This window comes from Lathyrus oleraceus, chromosome 1 (genome assembly GCF_024323335.1).
Source record: "Lathyrus oleraceus cultivar Zhongwan6 chromosome 1, CAAS_Psat_ZW6_1.0, whole genome shotgun sequence".
NCBI lineage: Eukaryota > Viridiplantae > Streptophyta > Magnoliopsida > Fabales > Fabaceae > Lathyrus > Lathyrus oleraceus.
In genome coordinates, this window is record NC_066579.1 from 173,446,909 (window position 1) to 173,463,540 (window position 16,632).

Genomic DNA, 16,632 nt, shown 5'->3' on the forward strand with positions numbered 1-16,632 from the left:
CCTTCACACAGAGCATACAAGGCATTAAAAAAAGCATTCAAGAGCATAATTCTACATTATCTACTCCCCCTTTTTAGCCAGAATATGACAAACCAAGTAAACATTCTTCAGTGGAAACAAAACAATATATCAAAGCAGTAGCAGAACATGTGAGTTAGAGGTATAGACCATGGCACAAAGGTGAAATATTCATGGTAAAGGCCCACAAAAAAACATACAAAATCAAACAGAAAAACAAACAGCTCAGATGCCAGCAGAAGCATTTGATTCATCTATATAGGCAACTCCAGCAGCAACATCCTCTTCTTCCTCACTTCATTCTTCAGCATCAACAACCATATTCTCATCAGGACTCTCTTCAGCTAAAGATTTGATCAGTCTCTCAAGCCCGATCTTCCGTTTAGTGCAGGTCTTGATAGTATCATCCAAAGCTTTGTAGGTGTCCTTTAACTCAACAATCAGACCAACCTTGGAGGTTGAACTGGCGAAGTCTTTGTCAGATGTCAAGATAATATTTGGGACATGTGTCCTTGTAAAAAACCTATAGTAAAGAGAAAGAGGAGATTCCCTCTTGCTAACAGCATCAACACTATTCAAGATATCTGGGTGTTGACTGAGAATGATTCCACATATAAGTGAAGGAAATGAAATGGGCATCTTCGTTGCACAAGTACCAGCATGCTTCAATGTTTGTTCAAAAACATAATCTCCAAAATCAAAGTTGGTCTTGGTACCAACTACATAGATGAACTTCCCTAGTTCAATGGAAATTGTTGATGTATGGTTTGTGGGAACCCAGTTAGCAGCACCAATCATGTGAAGGATTGCATACTTTACACTTAATTTTCCAGCTAATAGATTTCCTTTTCTAGGCCATTGTAATAACTGTTTTGCAGTAATTATTTTGCAAGCCTGGTTGTCAGTCACCTCTATTAGGTTGTTCATCTTCACATCTACCCATGTACCTATTAATCACATTAGGTGAAAATTACACACATTTTTCTCTCACAAAAACTTTTCTAAATTCCTTGCTTTTATTGTCATCCCAGTCATCAGGGATGTTTACAATAAATTCCTTCACTAACACCTCATAGAATTTTCCAAATCCTATAACACTTTTCATCAAACATGCATGTTCAATGAGTTTCATAATTTCCTTGCACTCAACTGCATATTGTCCAAGTTACCTTTCTAAATCTAGCCTTCTCTGGTAAACAAATTTCCATCCCTCCACATTATCGACAGAGTGGAATGAGATATTATCTAAAGGCGCCTTAGGAACATTCACAAGTATCTTTCTCACCACTGCTTTCTTCTGTGGGGTGATGTTTTGAACATCATTTTCAATATTATAATCAGATTCACTATAATAGATCTCTTTCCTCTTCCTAATAGGAGCCACAACTTTGCTCCAGCTTTTGGTGGGACCAACAATAACTTTCTTCTTGGAAGTCTTAGAGCCCATGTCTTCACTCATCATAACCTTGCCTCTTCTATTCTTCAGCCTCTTGGAAATGCCATGGGCCAGATTCTTAGCAATAAGTTCTTCATCTGAGTCCAACTCATCAACATTCATAGTGACAGTGGATTTTTCTTTCCTTCTACCATAGTTTTCCTCCTCACCAGACATATCCTGCTTCTCCTCATGAGTCACAAACACAGGGTTATCAAGAGACACAACTTTATCAGACTCAGTTGAGATGAAGTCATTATCACAACCACCAATAGAGTTTTCAGGGGTGGTTTCATCTAGATGCTCAGCTTGGGCCAAGGATGTTGTAACATCCGACACATCACCAGACTAGCTTCCTTCAGAACAATAACCACTAACCTGCAAATACTTTTATCATTGGAAACTTTTTCAGCCTCACTCATATTAAGGTTCTAATCTACTAATAATTTTTGACCCAATAACCTCTTTAGCAGAAGTATTGAGATTTGATTCAACATTATTAGATTGAATGGGTTCAACATAAAGGTTTGTCATATACTGAGCTTTCTTGACAACAAGAAATGGTTTGGAAGACTTACTCACATCAGTTGCCTTAGCCTTCTTTGTAGATGGAGTTCTCACCTTATTTTTAATAGGGACAGGGCATGGAACCATTTACAAAAGAGCTACATCAAGGTTCATCTCGGAAGGGGCCACCATTGTAGTTGAGGAAGCAACCATATCTTTCATGGGGGATGAATCTGAGTTGTCCTTTGAGACGCTGATGGGTGTTGAAGAAGATTGTTCTGACATCTTGAAAATAACTTAGAAGAGGATTTTGAGATGGCAATAGGTAAGCACAAAGAACAGGACATTTATGAGAATAACGTGAACTGAAACGTCAGAGTAGATGCAAATAAGGAGATGGCGTATTTTAAAACAAATGAGGAAAGTTTGAAATGATTTCCTTTAAGTAGTGTGCACTATTGAATGAAGGGAAGAGAAAGTTTTTATTGCATGCTTAAATAACAATAATTGCTATTATTACTCAAAAATGAAAATTCCAAGTTCACCCCTTAGTTTTTCAAATTGATTCGCGTCCAATGCCTTAGTGAAAATATCAGTTAATTGCTTCTCAGTGGCCACATGCTCAAGGGTAACAACCTTATCTTCAACAAGACCCCTGATAAAGTGATGACAAATGTCAATATGCTTTGTCTTGTTGTGTTGAATAGGATTTTTGGAGATATTGATAGCACTCATTTTGTCACAATATAATGTCATGACATCTTCTTTGACATTATATTCTTGTAACATCAACTTCATCCAAATCAACTAAGAACAACTGCTTCCTGTTGCAATATACTCAGCCTCAGCAGTGGATAAGAACACATAATTTTGCTTCTTGCTAAACCAAGATATAAGATTGTTCCCTAAGAAGAAACAACCTCCTGAAGTGCTTTTCCTATCATCTACACTACCTGCCTAATCTGCATCACAATACCCTACAAGTATGGAATTATATCCATGAGAGTATAACACGCCGTGGTCACTTGTACCATTGATGTACTTCATAATCCTTTTCACTTGATTGATGTGACTCATTTTGGACTTAACTTGATATCTTGCACAAACACCTACAACAAATATGATGTCAGGTCTGCTAGTTGTAAGGTATAACAGGCTACCAATCATGCTCTTGTACAGACTTTGATCCATATTAACACTTTTTTCATCTTTAGATAACTTCAAATGAGTAGGTGCAAGTGTCCTCTTGTGACTAGAATTCTCCATACCAAACTTTTTCACTATGTTCTTGACATACTTACTTTAAGAGATGAAGATAGAATCATCCATCTGCTTCACTTGAAGACCAAGAAAATAGGTTAATTCACCAACAAGACGCGTCTCAAATTCAGATTGCATCTGCTTGACAAAATTTTGAACCATCTCACTTGACATTCTACCAAACACAATGTCATCCACATATATCTGAGCACTCATGAGTTTGTCATCATTCACCTTAACAAACAGGGTCTTGTTTATTCCTCATTTCATATTGCCGTTGTTGACAAGAAACTCTGTCAACCTTTCATACCAAGCCCTATGACCTTGCTTTAGCCAATAAAGAGCTTTCTTCAGTTTGAATACATGATCTGGACAAGTAGGATCTATGAACCCCTTGGGTTGTTCAACATACACCTCTTCATTTAATTACCCATTTGAAAAGGCACTTTTCACATCCATTTTAAATAGTTTGAACTTTAGTATACATGCCACTCTTAACAACAGTCTTATGGATTCAAGACGAGCAACTGGAGAAAATGTCTAATCAAAATCTACTCCTTCAATTGGAGTGTATCCTTAAATCATAAGTTTGGCCTTATTTATGGTGACAACTCCCTTTTTAATCATATTTATTCTTATATACCCATTTTGTACCAATGACATTTGTTCCTTCAGGCCTAGGAACAAAATCTCGTACTTTATTCCTCTTGAAGTGACCTAGCTCAATAAGAACATATGCATACCTTTTCCCACCAAGGCTCTCAACCTGCATGAGCCCCATTAAATCCATACGAATAAGTTCTAGAACCTTTGAAGTAGTCAAATGCTGGATCTTCTGGTGTGACATCTTGGGCTGCTTTCCAATTTGACACTCACCACAAAATTTGCCTTCCTCAATCTAGAGCTTACGAATACCTATGATGGCTTCTTTAGACACAATCTTCTTCATGCCTTTCAGATGCAAATTTCCAAGTTTGGGGTGCCCCATTCCTTGGACAACAAGATGTGGAAGAATAATTAATTTCTTGAGGTGTCAATAAGTAACAATTATCCTTAGACCTGACTCCTCTCCTCGGTACTTCATTCTTTCATTAGTGACCAAACATTCAGACTTAGTGAAATTAACGTTAAGACCTTGATCGCATAATTGACTGATACTAATCAGCCTAGCAGTCAGACCTTTTACAAGTAGAACATTATCAAGACTAGGGAGTCATGTATAAGCTAGTCTTCCAACTCCTTTAATTCACCTTTATCCACATCACCAGAAGTGATATAACTGGTGGAGTTAGACTTGATGTTCACCAAGAACTTCTTGACCCCTGTCATATATCTAGAACATTCACTATCAAAGTACCAATCTTCTCTAGCCAAAGCTCTAAGAGAGGTGTGAGCCATAAGACTAGTGGTGACAGACTTGGGTATCCACTCCTTTCTAGTTTTAATCACCACTTGATTAGCCCTAGGTTGTGTTGGACGCCTCAGATAGCCATATAGTTTGAAACAAAAGGGCTTATATGACCAAATTTTCCATAGTAATGACATGTCCAGCGTAATAACTTACCTTTACTTTGAGTATTCTAATGTCTGGCACGATGTTGGGACAAATGATTATACCTCATAGGCTTATGCTTCCTTTTTGGAGGAACAAAGTTTGTCACAAGGGTTTCTCCTTGTTTGTTTAAAGATTGATAATTAAAGCCTATCCATTTCAAGTCTCCAACCACTTTCCCAACTTGAAGAACTTTATCTAGCACATCAGAATCATTGTTCAACATTCTTACATACTTTGTCATGTTCTCAAGTTTAGAAGTCAACAGGGTCACCTCATCTTTAATACTAGAGATAGTAGACAAATATTTTTCTTTTTTAGCTTGAAATTAAGATATAATTTTCTTATGTTTTTCTCCCAGCTGACAAAATTCTTTACTTTTGATGTACAGTTCTTTATAAGAGGCAACCAATTTATCATAAGAGACTTCTTCATCACAGGAATCTTCATCAGAATCACATCTTCTAGTTAAAGCAATTACATGTTTAGCAGATTCATCCCTAGCTTCACTTTCAGAGCTATCATCATCAGACCAAGAGACAGACATCCCCTTCTTTTGTTTCTTGAGATATATAGGGCATTCTGCTCTAATGTGTCCAAATCCTTCACACCCATGACACTGAATTCCTTTAACTTGATTGTATTTCTCTTCTGTTCTTGTTCTTCTCTGAAAGTCATTGTTCTTGTTGATGTTAGATGAGTTGTTCTTGACATTTGGTCTTGACTTCCTGTCCATTCTCTTAAGCACCTTGTTGAGTTGTCTCCCAAGCAGTACAATAGCATTAGACATTCCTTCATCAATGTCCAAGTCACATTGGTCCTCTTCATCTTCGGTGTTGGATACAAAAGTTATGCTTTTGTTCATCTTTTCAGATCTTTCACTAATACCCATTTCAAAAGTTTGGAGTGACCTAACAAGTTCAACTACTCTCGTGTTGCTGATGTCTTGAGCTTCTTCAACGGTTGTGACCTTCATGTCAAATTTCTTAGGTAGGGATTTGGGAATTTTTCTAACTAGCTTTTCTTCTGACATCTTCTCTTCCAAGGAACTAGATGAAAATTTGCTATTTCAATAACATTCATGTCAAAATCATGAATACTCTCATCATCTTTCATCTTTAGATTCTCAAATCTAGTGGTGAGAAGCTGAAGTCTAGATATCTTCGCTTTAGATGTGCCTTCATGGGTGATTTTGAGAATTTCCCATGCATCTTTGGCCACAGTACAAATTTTTATTAACCTGGATATATTTTTGTCAACTCCATTGAATATAGCATTCAAAGCTTTAGAGTTTCTAAGAGCCAGGTCATCTTCTTCCTTAGATTAGTCCTCTTCACGCTTTAAGTCAGTAGTAGCCTTCCCATCTTTGTTCTTCACAACAGGATGTTCCCAACCCTTGATGATATCTTTCCAAGTCTTTTTATCCATAGATTTTAGGAATTCCACCATGTGTGTCTTCCCATAGTCATAGTTGGTATCATCGAAGATATGCGGTATATTAACAAATCCTCATTCCTTATCCATGGTACCATAATGTATCTTCCCCGAATCTCACCCAGAAAAAGAGCAGGATGCCTGCTCTGATACCAATTGAAATTATGGTATTCAAATATCATATGTCATATGCGATGTCATGAAACTAATATTAGGAATTCACACAACAATAACAATAAGGATGTTAAAATGCACAGTTAAAAGTAAATAACACAGATGATTGTTAACCCAGTTCGATGCAACTTCACATACATCTGGGGGCATCCAAGCCATGAAGGAAATCTATTATAATAGTATTAGTTTGAAGACCTCAGTAAGCAATCTCAAGTTTACAATCTTCGCACCTAATCATTATCCGTGCTATTTCTATCTAAGACTCTCCTAGATATGAGACCCCTCTCACTTCCCCTCAATCACACACAATGATAATGACTTTAATCAAATAATAAAATACACTCTTCCATAACATATAATCCCCTCTTGCTTAAAATCTTATGAGTGATTAACAATTACAACACAAAGAGATAGTCCAACTCTAATATCAGCGAGATATAAGAGTGACTCACAAATAACAAAGAACACTAAAACCCTAATTTCACAATACTCAAGCGTAACTCCCACTTATTTAAATTAGATTAGCAACATTCTCTTTAAATAGCCTTTGGTAAGCATGGGCTTAGGCTTAAAAATGCACCAGATCCAATATGGACTGTTGCACAAAGTCTGCAGAATCTTTTGCATAAAATCAGGAACAAGATCACTTGTTTCCTAAAATGTCTCAACATCCCTTTTTATGAAATAAGTGCACTGCTGGAAACGAAACAAGATATCCTAAATAAACTTTCTTGGACAGTCAGATATGATAGCTGAATATTCAGAGAATCTTCAGAGATCTCATAATAAAATAAGTCTTCCAAGAAGTAAAACAAAACCTGCAAAGATGTCTTATCAACGTGTCAAGACATCTTGCTATGATACATGTTTTAACAAAATTATTGTCAATCATAAAAACACATACCTAACATTTTCTACTTCTTATCCTTCTACCAATTCCTTATCCCATTCTTTTGGATATGTTGTATGATACTGGCGGATGAAGTTGAGCTCAAGCCTTTGGAGCTTCCATGGGAGGCTCTAAAGGCTTTGGTTAGATGAATTATATGGAAGTATCCGAGTTTTGGCAAGAATTATGCAAGTGTTTTAAGGGATTGAATGTGTGTCAAGAGTGAATTAGAAGACTCTGTTTTATAGGGAAATAATTGAGGGAGTGGGAAACTCGTGTGAAGTGAATTTGGTGAGTGTGTGAGTAATTTTTTTGGGGGAAATTATAGTGGTATGTTGAATGTGTGAGCAATGGTGGAATTTGCGTGAATATGGTGAAAAAAGTGTGAGTTCATGTGTGTATGTAATGTAGGGGATGAATGTATTTATGGCAATGTTGTAACTCACACGTTTTTTATTCAAAGCTCAAATTTGATTTTCATGTTTGGTGATGACCATATGTTATGTGATTATGATAAAAATGGATGTTGTGGGATGTTTATGTAATGTATAAATTTATTTCTCATGTACTCACGTGTTTTTGCATTCAATAAAACAGAGCCTTTATTCAAATTGACTTTTGTTCATTTTGCTTTTAATTTTTATTCATGGCTATGTGATGGATGTAATGCTTAATGATATGAATATTATGATGTTCGAATTTATTCCAATTCAAAATTCTTGTTCATTTTAAAATTCATTCTCCTTTTTATTTCAAATTATGGGATGATGATATGTGATAATGAATGGGATGGCATGTTGCTCGTTCTTGGTTCATTTTCATTTCCATTCTTTTTGCTTTGCTTTTGGTTTTGGATAATGGTGGAAAAGAAGAAAAGATGGCATGGTTAAGGTCTAATTGAAAGATGATGATGATGATGTAATTTGAACATGGTTAAGGAATCGGAGGGATGATGGGGACGATTTGGTTATAATGATAATGATATTATTGTTTGAAAAAATTGGATGTTATTATGTTGATGAATGGAATTTGATTTTTTTGAATCATGATAATGATGTGGTAATGAGATGAAAATGAATTTGTTTGGACTTGGAATAATGGTGGTGATAAGGTAGTTTAAATGAAAATTTCAATTTGAGTGATGACGAAGTTAATGTACATGTGATAAAAATGGGGAAAAAGATAAATTTGGTTAGGTCGGTTCATGTGTAAAGTTAGTCGTAACTCTGTTTTCCAAATTAAATCAAGACTTGAATTTGTTCAAATGGAAACCAACTTGATTTTTAGAGAAACAACAATGCACAATTGAGGTCATATTTGTGAATGGTATTTGGCTAAAACAATGCACATGATGTATGCCAAATGGATGAGAATGCATAAATGGAATCAACTATGTCTTCCACTCCAATCAATAATTGCTAACTTTTATTTGGAATTTGACTTTATGTTTTAAAAGATGCAATGTGTGTAATATTAAATGATGCAAATGAATCGAGACAAAAAATAAAGAAGTCGGGGGGACAAATTTGGGATATGATAACTTGCATAACTAGATAATTGAGCCCTGAAACATAAACAATGAGGACAAAACCTACATAAAACATTCTCGGCAAACCAAAAGCCTTTGCAATCAAGATACCAAGTAAATGTTTTACTGCATATTAAGCAACAAATACAATGGAAAGTGGTAAAGGTATGGAATAGAATCACCACTTCCTTATTAAAAATCACTACCAACATGTTTGAAATACAAAGCAAAATATAAGCTCAAAGATTAAGTGTTACAATACAGAAATGCAGTTCAAAAAGTAAGTGTTAAAAACCAATACTCATGTGTTAAAAATCAATACTTATGTGTTAAAACTCTACAACAAAGTTTAAAATACAAATTAGAATAAAAGTTCAAAGATGAAGTAAAAAAATAACACTTTCTTGTTAAAAATCACTCAAACAAGTTTAAAATACAAAGTAGAATATAAGTTTAAAGACTAAGTGCTACAATACATAAATGCAATTCAAAGAGTAAGTGTTAAAAATCAATATTTTGTGTTAAAAATCATTACCATAAAATTAAAAATACAAAGCAGAATAGAAGTTCAAACATGAAATGTTAAAAATCAATACTTTCTTGTTAAAAATCACTACAAACAAGTTGCAAATACAAAGCAGATCGCTATTTAAAGATTAAGTGTAAAAAATAAGAAAGATTAAGTTTAAAAAACTAACAAAAATATATGACTCAAATACATGGTAACTGAAGGTGTGAAAAACACAAGAAGTGGGGGGTTTGAATTGGGTTTTAAGAGAAAAAGCTTTTTCCAAAATAAAAACTCGACTAACAAGTTGAATAATAAAGAGATAAAAACACAATGATTTTTATCCTGGTTCGTTTGAAACTCAAAGCTAATCCAGTCCACCCGCCATGATGATTTGCCTTATACACAAGGACTTAATCCACTATAATCAACAGATTATAATAAACACAAAGAATATCCTTTTTTGTCTTCTCAAGGATCCAACTAAACCTCAGTCTCCTCAAGGATTCACAAAGAAAACCTTTCTTTGCCTTCTCAAGGATAACCGCCTTAAGGAATCAAACAAACAGTTTGAATACAAGTTTATGTGTTACAAGATGCTTCTTCAAAAGCAGATTTTACATAAATGAATAATAAATACTTAAAGAACACTGAATACAAAAGATGAGATTTTCACAAAGAAAATTAGTTTGTGTAGTTCAGTAGCAAGAGAGCAAGCAAAAGTTCTTCAAGTCTCTAATGCATGCTTATATAGTGTAAGCATGTGACCGTTGGAGGGAAAAATGGGAAAAACTCCTTGAGTAGATGTCCACTGTTGGATGAGAAAGGAATGATACCACGTACGTCCTTTCGCCCACAAATTCAGTGACAGGTGTGATGAATAGTACAATCCTTACCCACGATATCAGGTAGTGGAAAGATTGTTTGATTTGTACGATGTACTATTTGATCACGTTCCCATTTGATCTTATCTTTAGATTCATTGGATTCTGATAAAAGATGATTGAAGCATGAAGTAAAGAAATAGAGAGCTGGATTCAAAAACTTTAGAACCTTGAGTCAGAACCTTGACAGTGCCAGTAATCTAGGTTATGTTCTTTAGTGTCTTCAGAATCATCAGTGTCTTCAGAAACCTCTGTCAGAACCTTGATAACTTCAATCGTCTGTCTTGAGATCTTCAAAATCTTCAGCTACATAACACAACTTCAGAAGTTTGCCATTCTTTAGAAACTTGTTGATCAGAGTCACGTCCAGAAGCAAAAAAAAACTGAGAGAATATTGAAAAAACAACATAGTGTCTCCTCAGAAGCTTCTGATAGGTGAGATAACGCAGAAGTAGAAAGAACATTACAATAATAATATTGACGTCTTTCAGAATTTCTAATTGCAACGCATAAGCGAATTTGGAATACAAAGTCTAGAAACTGATGATGTTACACATCATATGATCAGAATCAACACTGTTTGTTAAAGCTACAAAATAACAAATCATTAGGGTGACAAAATTGTTCTCACACAAATATATCGTTGTTATCATAAAAACTCAAGGTATAGATGCAGAACCAAATCTTTTCTAACAATCTCCCCCTTTTTTAATATGACAAAACATGTATTTTGATGAACAGTTTTGTACAGGGTAATCACATAAGCATACATCTTACAGAATCATAAAGCTCCCCCTGAGATGTATAGTCCTATAAAGATAAACTCAGAATGAAAGAACACTTTCCTGATTTACCTATTGAAGTACCAGAATGGATAATTAGTCATAATCTGGTTTAACTTCAGAAGTTGATTGATGTTGTCCAGAACACTGGTTGATAACATCATTCTTTTGATAGACCTTCAAAAGGGCTTTCTTTAGAAACTTCTTTGAAGAGTCTTTCTTCAGAACCTGTTTGAAGACCTTTCTTCAGATTTTGTTTTGAAGAATCATTCTGATTCTTGAGAAATAAGCTTTAACAAATTATTCTGAATCGTGAGAGTTATCCCTGCAAAAACACTTAACAAAATTTTCTCGAAGTATTTGTTAATAGAAACATTAAAACAATGTTTAGATTTTTTACTTAGGAATTTAGATATCAAAATAAACTCTTAATTATTAACCTTTAGAAGGTTATGTTTTCTCCCCCTTTATCATTAATCAAAAAGAATAAAAAGACAAAGTAAATAAAGAAAAACAAATAATGATTTCATTAAAACATGCCAAAAAGGTAGTGCAGAGTACAGTTTCAGAACAAAGGAAAAGAAATGCAAGATACTTAACAAGAAATACAAACGAAATGCAGCAAGAAAACATAAGAGTCATATAGACACACTTAGGTAAACAAGCAAGTGCTAATACATTTTATAAAAACCAAGGGTTTGGGGGGGAAGGGGTAGGCGGTGGCGAGTCAACTGGGTAGTTATCCGGGAGATTTAGGGGATCTACTAAAGGATCAACACATTCTTCATGACAGATCTGCATGTTAAGCGCCAAGACTTTATGAGGATCAACCTTTGAGAAGATATGATAGTTCTCCACCTGAGTAGTATTGACATTTATTTCTTCCTTAACTGAATAAGATCCTTCAACAGATACAAATCTGGGATGAGATCTAGTCTGATCTAATTGTAGTTGTTGAAACTGTTGTTGAACCCTTTGTTGCTGAGCATCCTTAGATCTACTTAGAGTGAGTTGTTGTTCAACAGACTTTGCAGAATGTTGAGGCATTGAAGATTATTGTTCAACCATTTGAGTGATGAAGATGAAGATGGAGATGAAGAATAGTTGAGAGAGAGAGTGAGAGAGAGTTTTGAGGATGAAAAAACTTGAAAGTGTAGGATAAATGTGCGCATGGTGTGAAAATGTGAGTGATGTGAGTTTAAATAGACAATTTTAGTAATAATGACAAAAGGTGTGCGTATCCATGGGGGGAAGTGTAAGGGTTTAGACTGTAAGACCCCAAATTTGACCCTAAGATCCCTCATGCAATTCCATCATAAGCATTAGCATTGGAATCATGTCTTGGCATTCTCCTTACACATTTTTCATTGGGTTTGTTTTGGGAGAGATCACCAAACACTTTGTGATTATATCATACTTGTATTTTATCATTTCACTAACCAAAATACCAAAAATATGTCTTTGCATTTGTCTAACTCTTTTGTAGGAAGGGCATGATTCCATTTATTCATCAAGTTCACATCTAGGGTTGAGACTCTCATGAACAAAGAGAAACCAAGAACTAATTCAAGAATGGTTATGAACATCATATATTAGTCCCAATAATCTCTACATATTATATTGATCAAGTTTTCTTCAAGAGTTTGAGGGTGATTTGCCTTGGAAACCCTAGCTTGACTAGGTATCTTGAATAACTTCTCCAACAAGCTATCTCACCAATTAATCAAATTTCTCAAGGAACACTTCAAAATTCATCATCTTATGCATATATGATCTACCATGAGCCAAGAAAGTCAAGAGAATTGGAAGTTAGCAAGTTGGTTGATGGTGGTTGGCCAGATGGATTCATCTAATCAAAACTGGGTCTCCCTAGACCCTATCTCCTACAATTTTCACCATATGAAAATGATTCCAAGAGAAAAATTACTCTAAATGACATTAAAAAACAACTTTCATGTTGAGACCTAGAGCTAGTTTTGCTTGGAAAATCATTTTCTATGTTGAAACATTATAGGTCATTTTGTCTAAACCCTAATTTGAAAGTCAACTTCCCAAGGCCATAACTTGCTCAATTTTTATAAGATGAAATATTTCTAAGTTGAACAATCAAATTCAATGTGTCTACTTAAACTTTGATGTTTGGAGTGGGAGCTAATTCAACGTTTTTGAGCATGTGATATAAGGTTACATTATAGGTCACTTTTGACCTATACCATTGATCAAGTGATTTTTCCAAACTTCAAAAATGCATAACTCTATCATTTCATATCCAAATGACATGAAATTGGTTACCATTTTGAAGGTCTTTGAGAGAGATACAACTTTTATGAAGACATTTTTCTCATTTGAAGCTCATATAAAAAGTTAAGCAAGGTGGAATATTGAGACATATGGCTTGACACTTAGAAAAATTTTGATATGTCAAAAATTTACAAACTTCCACCTCAAGTTTCTCCAAGTTCCAAGCTCCAAATGAAAAAATGTTGAACATGAAAGTTGTTCCTCTTGATCGCACCTTTCCAAAGAGCTCAAATTCGTACATTTTGCACCTTTCCTCATGAACAGGGTGATATCACTTGGCAAGGATAAAACTTCAAACATCAATGCACACTTGCCTTGCAATCCAAGCTTAATTTAGACTATCCAACATTCATTTGTGGACCTCAAGCAATGATTTCATGGGCCTGTGCATGCCCGTGCACCCTTGCATCACTATTTGCCAAAATTGGAAAGTGATTCGAAGTGTGCAATTATCAACTGTTTTGGCTATAAATAGAGCTTCAATTGCTCAGAAATGAGAACACATTCGCGCCAACTTTGATCCCCCATCTCAAACCCTCACTTTGCAAAGGATAAGCCTGAGAAATTCTTTTGAATTTGAGGTTGAATTTCCACTGTTTTGAAATTCAAATCTCCAGGAATCCATAGCCTTTCAAGCATCTAATCCTTCTTCTGCAAGCAAGTGGAGTGAGACCAAGCACAAGCAAAATCAAGATCAGTTGAATCCAGACCTCCATTGAAGGTATTTTCCAGAAATTTTGAACTCTTCGATTCTCTCAAATTCTTGCTCAATTCTATTGATTCTTTGGTTGTCTGAAGTCCTACCAATGTCGGCAAGAAGTTTAAGTTGCTTTGAGGTCAAATCAAAGCAACTCAGTTCATGTACCTCAAATTTCAACTCCATGTATCTCTCAATATACTTGGAGTTAGAGTGAATTCAGGCCAGATTCGAGCTCAGTGCCATTTTTTCTTTAAGATCATGTCCTTGTTTTTAATTTTGGTAATGGTTGATGGTGGACCAGTCCGGTGAGGTCCACCGGAGAAGATGACCGGAGCTCTGGCTCCAGCGATGCGTTGGCAAGTCTCTGAACCACATGATCCACTCATTTTGTTTTAATCCAAGGACTATGGTGGATAGCGCGCTCCTGGCCACTTGATCTGCCACCTCAATTAATGAGGGAGATCAAGTGGTCCACGTTTTTTCTGATATTTTAATTTTCATTTTATTTGCTTTATTTTCAATAATTCATATTAAATTCAATATTGATCTAAAAAATATGGGACTTTCACCAAAAAAATCAAATATTTTTCTCTTTCATATTCTGAATTAAAATTATTTTTTGGATCAATATTAATATTTTTCATGAATTAATTTATTTTTCTTTTGTTTTTAATTGTTTAAAAATATTTTTAAATGTCCAAAAATTATGAATTTTTTTGTCCAAGGTCCTTTGACCTTGTTTGACCTATGATAAATCTCATGGCCATTTCTTTGGTGTTTTGATGAGATTTTAGGAATTGGACAAACCATATTTAATTTAAATGCACTATTTTAGTATTTTTAAATTGAATAAATGTCAAATAAATTTGTTGACCAATTGTGATGACTTGTTTATGTTTAACTCTTGTTGTTGGGCCTTGGTCACGGTTGATTTGACTTTGTCAAATTAATATCATTGGATTTAGGGGATTGATGGAATATACATTCCATCTCCCAAAATGAATGAATGATATTAATTTGGTAAAAGTCCTCCTTTGACTAATTTGTGATGTCATTCATCGCCCTCCGACTTCATCTTATTCCTCTTCTCCATTCGTTCATTCCATTTGGCCTATGACATCTCAAAGTCCTAATGCTAGTTGATTGAAAAATTGACATAAGTATGGATGAGATTAGGCCACACCTTTTGCATATTCTTTTTGTGTGTGGTATGTTTCGTGAGCATAGTCCATTATACTATGTCTCTAACATGCATTAACACCAAAGTTTTATTGCCCGACCTCAAATAGTTGTGACTTCTACATAAGTCCAATTACGATTGCTTAACATAGCGCTAAATTTGTGACATAAAAGGCATAAGCATTCTAGTTAGTGAGATTGTAAGTCTCCCCTCTTTCATGGTGTTGTGTGGAAACTTGGCCTTCTTTCCTTTCTTTGGAAGATGTTTTGGTTCAAGGATCCATGCTTGTGATAAGTGGGTTGAGTGTTCTCCAAAGAATGTCTTGAAAAGCAAAAGCAAAACAACACTAACTTCTAACCTACTAACTACTAACTTTTAATTTCAAGCTTTTACTTTAATGCAATTTAGTTTTAGCACTTTATTTCATTTGCCATTGTTCATATCATTCTAATTGTTTATGTTAATGCAATTTTCACTTTATCCATTTGGACCATATTGTGTGATATATTTTGTTTGTGTATACTTTGCTTGTTTGTGTGGTCTTTGACCATTAATGTACATAATAATAACAAAAAGCCTAAAAAAACTTTCGAGTGGACTGTTGGCTTGATCCTGGACAAATGGACTTAGAATCTAGGCAACCTTCATATGCTAATGGACTTGGCCAATGCCAATTTGTTGAAGAACCAAGTGTTTACAATTCGAAATTCATCTGATACATCTTTGAAGACCTCTCTGAGTTCATCTGCAACATGATCATTGTGAAGCTGTTATTTTTTGAACCTGTGACTTGTGGAATTCATCTGTTACATGGGTTATTTTGGAAGAAGATCATGGAATGGATAAGCTTGGATGTGGCCATCTTTATTTGATGCCTTGCTCTTCAAGATAATATAATTGTGCATTTGTGTGTTGCCTGATTCTAAAAAGTCCAAGGGAATTTTGAGTTTCTATTGACATTTTTGTCTATTGGATTGCTACCCATTTGGTCAGATCTTTTCAACTCTAAACTTTTAATTTTGTGCATAGGATAGTCTCTTCATCTTCTCCCCATTTCTTTAATTTAAAAATCTCTACCTCCATTTTTTTTAAATCTTCTTTGTGTGAACTACTTTTGTTCTAAACTCTGACCACTTTTTGCAAAAAGATAGAAACTTTGGCCTTATGCCATTGCATTTTCAAAACTTCTTTTCTTAAATCAAACTTGTACATAGACTTAACTATACTTGACTTAAACTTTCAAAAAGTCAAAAAGAACTAACTCATTCAAACCATTTTAGGCCTTTGTGCCTTTCAAACTTAATTTTTGTTAAAAGCAATGCATCCATTTTGAAATTTGTATCACGAACTACGAGGTTTTGATCCCTCATTTTTATGTTGGTACATAGGAACAAGTCCGAAGGTCTTGTCAAACACAAAAAACATAATTAATGAATTCTTTTCTCATCCCCCCATTCTATTTGTTTATAAACATCACTTT

General features: G+C 34.8%; 1 pseudogene; it reads right to left on the minus strand.

Moving 5' to 3' along the window:
* Positions 1-315: 315 nt before the first annotated feature.
* On the minus strand, positions 316-2,107 carry LOC127097909 (uncharacterized; annotated as a pseudogene).
* Positions 2,108-16,632: the final 14,525 nt, after the last annotated feature.